A 9,523-nucleotide genomic window follows, 5' to 3' on the forward strand; every position below is an offset into this window, starting at 1 on the left:
TTTCAGGAGATAAGTGATTTATGTGCTTAAAACTCTACCACGGAAGATAATGTGATGTCGGCTAAAAATGTAAGAAGGCATCACTTTCTATTCTGCCTTGCATATACTGCAAGCAGCGTGGTTTCTGTTCCACTGCAGTTCATCTTCCACCCAAAACTATGTTATTAGTTCCGCTGTGGTGAAATTATGTAACTTTCATAATTTATCTCATTAACTGTGTAAATCAGTGCTTTTCCCCCCTGGGGGTATGCAGTGGTACACATATCCCTAAACATTTTGTGAATCTTTGTACTTTTGTCCATTTACTGTATTTATTTTCCCCGATCTGAATGATAAAATAGTGGTTTTCTTGAGTCAAAATGAGAGTACCCCTAAACCTTTTTTTAAGGGAAAAAAAGCACTGGTGTAAATCATATAAATGCCATCATGTCATTCCATTGCATTCATTTCATTGCGAACAAGGGAGGGGAATGTTACCAATTACATACTGTTTGTGGGCTAAAATACTGATGGCACTCACTGGATTGATTTTGCTTCCAGACATGGAATGAATATGTGAATATCAGTTCTGCTTCCAGTTCCTTTTTCACCTGAATTTTCCAACAACCCTCATCTATGCCCACTTTTCATATACTGTTCCCAGCTTGGTTTCCAATGCCTCAGTGCTTGGTCCCTCCTTGGTCCAGCTATGTTTACAGGTCCCCTGTAAACTCCAGAAATAGGAGAGTTGAAGCTATCCATGCTGTAAAATGGTCCATAAAATGCTTAACTGTGGCTGGTTCATATTCTTATGTTTCAAATTAAACAGAAGGATATGACACATAGCTGAGTTACTCACAAGTAAAAATCTGAACTGAACCTGTGGTCACAGTGGACAAACTTACTCTGTGGCTGCTTGTCTTCTAGGACAAACAAGCTAACTAATAGTCCTGGCATCTCCTGGACCAAAATGTTTCCTGGGTACACGGTGAGAGATTTCAGCATGGGATGTTTGTATCATAAGAGTACTCCAGTGTTAGAGAAAGTTCCACAATGCCAAGCATCTCCTTTCTAGTTCAGAAGATACGTACAAAACAAGGCAATAGACAATTATGTGCCACTCAGGCACACATTTTGTTCATGACTTCTAGGGGAGAGGAAGGAAACAGAATTTAAACGTCTCGAAATCTATACAGACTGCCAGTTTAAAAGGATATAACAAAACTGTAGGATTCTTCTGTATGTCCTTATGAGTCACAGCCACATCAGGTATTTAAAAGACATTGAAAACATGGCTTCCTCACAAAGAATCCTGAGAACTACAGTTTTCCTCTCACAGAGGTCTGATTTACAGCATCCTTAACGAACTACAGTTCCCAGTATTCTTTAGGGGAAGCTATGTACTTTAAATTTGCTTTGAATGTGTGGTGTGGTTGTGACCATGATATCTCTACAGTGACACAATATGGAGAGAGATACAGCAGTACCTTGGTTCTCGGACTTAATCCGTTCTTAGTCCGTTCGATTCCCAAAACCGTTTGGAAACCAAGGCGCGGCTTCTGATTGGCTGCAGGAGCTTCCTGCACTCAAGCGGAAGCCACGTTGGACGTTCGGCTTCTGAAAACATTCACAAAGTGGAACACATACTTCCAGGCTTGCGGCGTTCAAGAGCCGATTTGTTCGGCAACTAAGCCATTCAGGAACCAAGGTACCACTGTATACAGAAGGTGCATTCGGGTCTCTGAGCTGGTGAGGAGAAGATGGCACTGAGCAGCAGCGCTGCTTGAGAGACAATTATCCACAGTGACTGTAGAAATTACTGAAGCTGGGCCAGAAATTCACCCCTCCCAGATTTCAGGAGAAAAAAAAGAAACAACTTCTGTGAAAATAGAGAGGGGAGGCAAGTTTATGTTGCTTTCCTAAAAGGAGGAATACATTTCTCTCGCTTTTATGAGCAAGGCATCGCCACTTACCATAGTTTTTCGTGTATAACATGCCCCCAGGTATAAGACAACCCCTATTTTGGAGGACTTGAAATTAAGGAAATGGGGGGGGGGGATTGCCCCGAGTTGTTCAGCTTTGGGGAGGATTGCCCAGAGTTCTAAAGCTTCTTTGGGAGGGGGGGAATTATCGACAATTGCATGCCTCGCCGATGACACCAGTCGTCTGCCTTCTCACCACCAGCAGCCGCCATTTGCCCACCCAATAGCTGCAGCAGTAGCCAATCCACGACAGTCCTTGCCTCAGACACCAATCACCAGCCCAATCACTGCTGACAATCTCCTGCTGACACCAATTGCCTTCCCCCCTCTGCACTATCTGTGTATAAGAAGACCCACAATTTTTATCATTTTTCTATAGTATAAATTCCTCAGTATAAATTCTGCAGTATAAATTTTCCCAGTAGTGATGTATGGAAGTGAGAGCTGGACCATAAAGAAGGCTGATCGCCGAAGAATTGATGCTTTTGAATTATGGTGCTGGAGGAGACTCTTGAGAGTTCCATAGACTGCAAGAAGATCAAACCTATCCATTCTTGAGGAAATCAGCCCTGAGTGCTCACTGGAAGGACAGATCCTGAAGCTGAGGCTCCAGTACTTTGGCCACCTCATGAGAAGAGAAAACTCCCTGGAAACGACCCTGATGTTGGGAAAGATGGAAGGCACAAGGAGAAGGGGACAACAGAGGATGAGATGGTTGGACAGTGTTCTCGAAGCTACCAGCATGAGTTTGACCAAACTGTGGGAGGCAGTGGAAGACAGGAGTGTCTGGTGTGCTCTGGTCCATGGGGTCACGAAGAGTCGGACACGACTAAACAACAACAAATAAATTCCTCATCTTATACATGGAAAAATACGGTACTTAACTTGCTATAAAGCTCTCTCCCCAGCTTCCCACTGGCTGTGCTTCCTGGAGCACCTTAGATGGGATATGTCATTCTGAAGGCCTTTTGAGAAATGCAGCTAGTGGGAAACTGTGGTGAGAGTCTTGTGCCACTTCCCACACGACTATACTTCCTAGAATGCCTTGGGAGTGATCTGATGTGATGTGGCCTCATGCCAAAGGCATTCCAGGAAATGAATCCAGCAGGAAACTGTGGAGAGAGCTGTGTGCCATAGCTGCTGGCATGGGACATTTTCCATAAAAGTGAGCGAAACATAGTGAACCCTCAGCCACAACATTTATGTTTTAATTATTCATAAAGTAAATAGTGTGCCCTCCTTGAAAATTTCAGGTAAATTTATCCTCTCTTCTTTTGAATGGGATTTGTTTATCCAGTGAAGAGATGAAAAAGGAATATGCATCAAAATTTCAGCAGCAGAAGGAAAATGACAGCAATTGCAATAGAGGAAATGAATACGAGATATAAATATGCTACATAATGCAGCAGAAAAAAGGTGGGAATAAAAACATCGTAGAGGTAAGGGTGGGGAGTCCAACTGTTAAGGGAAATATGCATTAAAGTTGCTTTCTTAAAATTTCTGAATTTAATATAAATTCATTACAGTGGTGCCCCGCAAGACGAATGCCTCGCAAGACGGAAAACCCGCTAGACGAAAGGGTTTTCCGTTTTGGAGGTGCTTCGCAGGACGAATTTCCCTATGGGCTTGCTTCGCAAGACGAAAATGTCTTGCGATTCCTGGGGTTTTTTTTCCACTCCCCACCCCCTTTTTTCTAAGGCACTAAGCTGCTAATAGCCTTTTAGCAGCTAATCCGCTAATCCCTTAAGCCTTTAATAGCCGCTAATAGCTGCTAAACCGCTAATAGCTCTAATCCGCTAATCCGCTAATGGGCTTGCTTTGCAAGACGAAAAAACCGCTAGACGAAGAGACTCACGGAATGGATTCTTTTCGTCTTGCGAGGCACCACTGTATATATTTTTAAAATGATTTAAAAATATATATAAATAGGGACACTTTGAGGGTGTGTTAAAGTTGAATGCTAGCAGAGAATCCTGTGCATGTTTACTCTGAAGTAGGTTTGACTGTGTCCAATGAGGTCTTCTTCTTCCAGGTAAGTATATTTGTAATTGCAATCAACATATCCCCACCCCCACCCCTACATCTGTTTTGCACCACCTTTTAAAGTCAAATTTATGGGATATATCTAAATGAAAATTATAAATTTGTTTGTTTTTAATAGAAGGCCGAGAAAGAGAAGGTCTGGTGAAGTAAAGAAAAGCGCCATTATGTGAGTACTGAGAGGAGAGAGGAATCCAAAACCTTGTATGCCATTAGCTGAAAATGGTGGAATAGTCCATGGGAAAAGCTGCCAATTTCTCAGCCGTCTAAAAGCTTTTAGAGCTCTGTAAGTGGCCATAGGGATTTGACCCTAAGGAGAAAGTGCTTCGCCATGGCAGTTTGAAAGCACCTTATCGCTTATTTTAAAGAAATCAATATCCATACAGCCTAACAGTTGCAAACACCAAGCTATAACTCCAAACCCCAGGGTGAAAAAACGTAAATACCATGCAGGATGGACAATGCAACAAAGGGAATTTGATGGATAGAAAAGCGTAAGATGTAACTCGCCTTAAGTTCAGGGCTGCAAATGGAAGGTTTGGAAATCATTATTAATAGTTACGTTAATTACTTCAGTGAGCCAGCAGATTATGCCTGTATTAGAGTTCAACTCTTCCCAGATCACAAACATGAGGTCTCCTCAGATGAGTAGCAAGGGGATCCAGACCCTCTAGCAGATCTCCACACCATCAATTATATGGATTAAGTGTCATCTACTGTTTTCATGGGACGCGGGTGGCGCTGTGGCTAAAACCTCAGCGCCTAGGACTTGCCGATCGTATGGTCGGCGGTTCGAATCCCCGCGGCGGGGTGCACTCCCGTCGTTCGGTCCCAGCACCTGCCAACCTAGCAGTTCGAAAGCACCCCCGGGTGCAAGTAGATAAATAGGGACCGCTTACCAGCGGGAAGGTAAACGGTGTTCCGTGTGCTGCGCTGGCTCACCAGATGCAGCTTGTCACGCTGGCCCCGTGACCCGGAAGTGTCTGCGGACAGCGCTGGCTCCCAGCCTATAGAGTGAGATGAGCGCACAACCCTAGAGTCTGGCAAGACTGGCCCGTACAGGCAGGGGTACCTTTACCTTTACCTTACTGTTTTCATTCTGAAAATATAAGCTCATTGGTTTTGCATTACCTTGCAGTGTCTCCTTTTCTAGACAGATGTACACAGCCCAGGGAATGGGTATCCACTCTTGTTCAGAGATGTTGTGCATGGGCATACATCAATATGGCAATCGCAACTTACGTCTTCATTCACCTGGAGCATTTGCAGGGAGGAAAATATATGGCTAACCCAATTAATTACCCGACCCCTCTCTTGTGGACAGAAGGTTCTAGAATCAATCTAGATTGAAAGCAGCATGTTGAGGACAAGCATAAATGTTTCCAGACTGAGAAAAATTACATAGCGTGTATTTTAGTGTGCACACAGCCTAAGTCAAAGAAGAAAGACGAGAAGCGCTCCTTTGGGTAATGAAACCTCCTTTGACAAATGAAATAAAACCCTCATGCCCATATTTTTCATAAACAGATTGCACACACAACTTCTTCTTTTACCAATTTAGGACTGTACAACCCCCTCTCACCTCTTGGGTTTCAATTCTACCTTGGGTTTCACATTTGATTGTTCTTCTCCAATACTGTTGTTTTCCATGCTAGATGAACCAATGTGGATAATTAAAACGGTGTAATCTAAGCCACCACAAGTCAGGCTTCAATGTGTTCTAGAATGCTTGAATCGCTGAATGTTTGATTTAATTGGGCAAAGGAAGCTCAGACCACAACTGAGTGAAAAAGAATACAAGTACAGTATTTTCAGCACTGGAGAAAATCAAGCACAGCAGGCAAAACTGCTGCAAAGTTTATTTTGATTCTGCGCCAAAGGGCAGCACATTAGCTACAAGACTCCATGTAGATGTATATTATATATGTATGTGTGTGTATATTGACAACCAGTCTTATGGAAACGCTTATTTTCACTAAGCTGCTTTATGGTTTGATGAGAAAGTAGGGAAATTTAGCAGGGTTTTTGTTCTGCAGTTCTGAGACCGTATGAGCCTAGCCATTTCTTTATATGTAATATTGAATTAAAGGTCCTTGTGGAAACTCAGAATAGGTTTGTGTAGGTTCTGCGGTTTTATACTGCTTTTTTGCTATCTCTGATTCAGAAAATGCATGTGCTGAAAGTTTTAACAACAAAGAGGCCTTGAACTGCAGACATGTGGCTCCCACTGAACCGTATGTCACGGCGATCATGTTTTATAATTTTAGACACACAGAGATGATTTAAATAACTGAGGTCAACAGGAGGCAAACAAACTGAGCATTCAGAAGAGGGTTAATGAGCACTGCCGAGGCATTCAAAGGCCAAAACATTCTAATTTCTGAACTCTCATTTAAACAGAACCTCATTTAAATGGAATTTTATATATGAACCCCAAAGCTGTTGATGTCCCATGTTTGTTTGTTCATTTTGTCTTCGTCTCCTTCTCCTCAGGAGACGAATGTGCCTGACTGCTCTGCCCTTGATTACTATACATTTCATAAGCTGAACTGAATTACCGTATTTTTCGCCCTATTGGACGCTCCGGCCCATAGGACGCACCTAGATTTTGCGGGGAGGGGGGGAATAAAGGGAAAAAAATTATTTCCTTCCCCCCACAGGCGTGGGGTTGGGGCGTGGGAAGCCCGAGCTTCCCCCGACCCCAGCCCCCAGAACGGGTGCCAGAGCTGTGCGCAGCTTCGGCATCGCTCTGGGAGCTTGCGGGGCGGGGGGCGGGGGAAGCCTGAGCTTTCCCCGATCCCAGCCCCCAGAATGGGTCCCAGAGTGGTGCCAGAGCCGCGCCGGGCTCCGGAGGGTTGCACAGAGCTTCCTGAAGCCTGTATTGACCCCATAGGACGCACACACATTTCCCCTTCATTTTTGGAGGGGAAAAAGTGCATCCTATTGGGTGAAAAATACGGTAACTCTATTAAAGATAAACTCTGTTGGAAACAAAGGGCGTAAGATTACAGTGGTTGATATAAAAATTATTTGTTCGCCATAGGCAAGTCATCACTTGATGATGAAGCAGCCATCAAGTGATGAATGTTCATGCCTGAACCAGCCCTCCAGATAACACGAATTTCAAAAGTACCTTTGAAACAGATGTAAAGCTGTTCTTGATGCTACTACTACGTAGATCAGCCTTCCACAACCCGGTGCTCTCCATGTGTTTTCGACCATAACTCTAATCAGCCCCAGCCATCATGCTTACTTGGGAGTAAGCATAATTGAACTCAGCTGGGATTTGCTTCTGCACCAAGCCATGTGAGTTAGCTGTAGGTCTCACAGCTTTGACTGGGGCTTACTCACCTTACTGTATTCTTGTGAAACATGGACGACTTATAAACGCCATCCCCAACTCCTCAAAAGATTCCATCAACGGTGACTCCAAAAAAATTTACACATCACTTCGGAAGACAGGCGAACTAATGCCAGTGTACTGGAAGAAGCAAAGATCACCATTGTCGAAGCAATGATTCTTCAACATCAACTTCGTTGGACTGGTCATGTTGTGTGGATGCCTGGTTATCGTCTTCCAAAGCAACTACTCTATTCCAAACTTAGAAATGGAAAGCGTAGTGCTGGTGGTCAACAAAAGAGGTTTAAAGAAACTTGCCTGCAAGTGCTTGAATTGGAAAACAGCCTTTACCAAAGGTGTCATGAGCTTTGAAAACACTTGGATTCAGGACACAAGGGAGAAATGTGCTAAGAGGAAGGCACGCTTGGCAAATCCACACAGCGATCAACTCCTGACCGGGAACCAATGTCCCCACTGTGGAAGGATGTGTGGGTCCAGAATTGGCCTCCACAGTCGCTTACAGACTCATTGTTAAAACTGTGTTTATGGAAGACAATCTTACTCGGCTACGAGTGATCGCCAAAGAAAAAGACTGAAAATTAAATCTGCATGAAATTGCAGTCTTAGGAGTAAGTCTCATTGATCAGCGCACATTCAGAGCAAGCTAGGCTAGCCTGTGCTTAAGATCTTTAAATCTTAAATTCAAAAGTAAGAGTAGGATATTATGTTAGTGATAAATCGGGAAGGACATGTGGCGTCACCATTATGATTTTTTCCCCAATATTTTCAGTCCACTTTCCTATGATAAATAGCCTCTCTTTCCCCTCCAAACCATTCTGTGCTACCCTCTAATCTCATAAAAATCAGAAGTGTTCCTAAAAAGAAAATCCTATATCTTGTTTGTGTGTTTTGGGAAGTGTCTTTTTCTGTTTTGTGGTTGGAAGAAGCCACAGGGCTTTTTTTTTTTAAAGGGGGAGGCTCATTCTTGGCGCAATAGCATAGGACAATTTATGAGTATTTCTGAAATAGTAGAATACTATAAAAACAAACAAAGGAAAGCAATAAGATTTGAATTTGATGGTGTATGAAACACTCACAAAGCTCTCTACTGTATAATCCAAGCGTTTTGGTGTTCCTTAAGAGGGTTGGGTTTTTATTATTATTATTATTTAAGGAATATTGTAAACTAAGGAATGGGCAGTGACTGGCCAAACAGATGAAGTCATGGCAGATGTAATACCCATTCAAGTGTGTGGTCAACTGATCTCAGAATACAGCAGGGATGAGGAACCTGTAGCTCTCCAGATGCAGCAGCTACCATCATCCCTGACCCATTGGCCAAGCTCTCTGGGGCTCATGGGACTTGGAATTTAATAGCATCTGAGGGCCACAGGTTTCCCATACCTGGAACAACATGGTTGGAGAGAAATTTCTGTCACAGTGTGTTTTTTAAAGGGTATGATCTCCTGTCACCATACTGCTGAACAGATGAATTCAAAAAGATGTCTGAAGCAAAAAAACAAACAAACATAAAATGATTAAATAAATGATAATTTTAGATATTATCATGGCTGCTGGACAATCATTCCTTTATCATGCAGATGTTAATCCGTTAGTCAGGTCTTCTGGTTGATCAATGTGATGTTCCATCAATGCATACGTGGTCATCTCCTGATAATGGGTGTCTCTCTTCTGTGGTCTGAAGGAGATATCCATCAGAACTTGGAAGGTTGACACACATCCATCTCAGAGGAAGGGAGTAGAGAGATGGTCGATCACGGCCTCAGAGATAAGAAAAGAAGAGTTGTTCTGTTGTCTGGAGAGGCCATTTCCTGGTTCGCATGGAGAAGCTGTTTTCAACAGAGCCCAGCAAAGGAAGTGAATAGCTGTACTGAGACAGCACCAAGTGTTGAGCTTTTGTGCCTCTAACAATTTGGCATCCAGGGCAACCACCCCTGTGCCCGCCCCTGTCCATGCTATGCCACTAAGGTGGAATGGAATGGAATATCCTGGAAAAGGATATGATGGGCTGGTGGGAGCACCGTACACTGTAGGTCCCACTGTAGTTTGATGCAGCTGCAGCTGATCAGGCAGACCTAGCTCCCTAGGTTCCATGGATGGGAAACTGCTTGAAATCATATGAGAGATGGTCTGAGCTTCTTGGAGGCAGGCAGTTCAGGGT

This window comes from Podarcis tiliguerta (genome assembly GCF_965153285.1).
Source record: "Podarcis tiliguerta genome assembly, chromosome: 17".
Taxonomy (NCBI): domain Eukaryota; kingdom Metazoa; phylum Chordata; class Lepidosauria; order Squamata; family Lacertidae; genus Podarcis; species Podarcis tiliguerta.